The following is a 1,399-nucleotide window of genomic DNA, read 5'->3' as shown; positions in this document are numbered from 1 at the left end:
GTCATTGTTGCTTCACATTCATGCATTCTTTATTCATTCATCACACAAATAGGGGGATGACTACCAAGGTAGCCCAGGAGGGGTGGTGGAGGAGGGAAGGAAAATGCCACACAGCACTTTAAAACTTTACAACTTTAAAATTTATTGAATGCCAGCCTTCTTTTTTTTGGGCAATCCTCTGTGGTGGAGTGGCTGGTTGGCCGGTGGCCCCCCCACCGCGTTCTTGGGCGTCTGGGTGTGGAGGCTATGGAACTTGGGGAGGAGGGCAGTTGGTTACACAGGGGCTGTAGTGGCAGTCTGTGCTCCAGCTGCCTTTGCTGCAGCTCAACCATACACTGGAGCATACTGGTTTGGTCCTCCAGCAGCCTCAGCATTGAATCCTGCCTCCCCTCATCACGCTGCCGCCACATTCGAGCTTCAGCCCTCTCTTCAGCCCACCACTTACTCTCTTCAGCCCACCACCTCTCCTCCTGGTCATTTTGTGCTTTCCTGCAGTCTGACATTATTTGCCTCCACGCATTCGTCTGTGCTCTGTCAGTGTGGGAGGACAGCATGAGCTCGGAGAACATTTCATCTCGAGTGCGTTTTTTTTTCTTTCTAATCTTCACTAGCCTCTGGGAAGGAGAAGATCCTGTGATCATTGAAACACATGCAGCTGGTGGAGAAAAAAAAAGGGACAGCGGTATTTAAAAAGACACATTTTATAAAACAGTGGCTACAGTCTTTCAGGGTAAACCTTGCTGTTAACATTACATACATAGCACATGTGCTTTCGTTACAAGGTCGCATTTTGCCTTCCCCCACCGCGTGGCTACCCCCTCAACCCTCCCCCCTCCCCGTGGCTAACAGCGGGGAACATTTCTGTTCAGCTGCAGGCAAACAGCCCAGCAGGAATGGGCTCCTCTGAGTGTCCCCTGAAGAAAAGCACCCTATTTCAACCAGGTGACCATGGATTATATCTCACTCTCCTGAGGATAACACAGAGAGATAAAGAACGGATGTTGCTTGAACGCCAGCAAACATACACTGCAATGCTTTATTGTACAATGATTCCCGAGTACGTGTTACTGGCCTGGAGTGGTAAAGTGTCCTACCATGAAGGACGCAATAAGTCTGCCCTCCCCAGAAACCTTTTGCAAAGGCTTTGGGAGTATATCCAGGAGAGCCGGGAATGCCAGGGCAAGGTAATCCTTTCACATGCTTGCTTTTAAACCATGTATAGTATTTTAAAAAGGTACACTCACTGGAGGTCCCTTCTCCGCCTGCTGGGTCCAGGAGGCAGCCTTGGGTGGGTTCAGGGGGTACTGGCTCCAGGTCCAGGGTGAGAAACAGTTCCTGGCTGTCGGGAAAACCGGTTTCTCCGCTTGCTTGCTGTGAGCTATCTACAACCTCGTCATCA

Source organism: Natator depressus, chromosome 11 (assembly GCF_965152275.1).
Source record: "Natator depressus isolate rNatDep1 chromosome 11, rNatDep2.hap1, whole genome shotgun sequence".
NCBI lineage: Eukaryota > Metazoa > Chordata > Testudines > Cheloniidae > Natator > Natator depressus.
The sequence above is the reverse complement of the archived record's forward strand: the minus strand, read 5'-3'. Positions refer to the sequence as shown.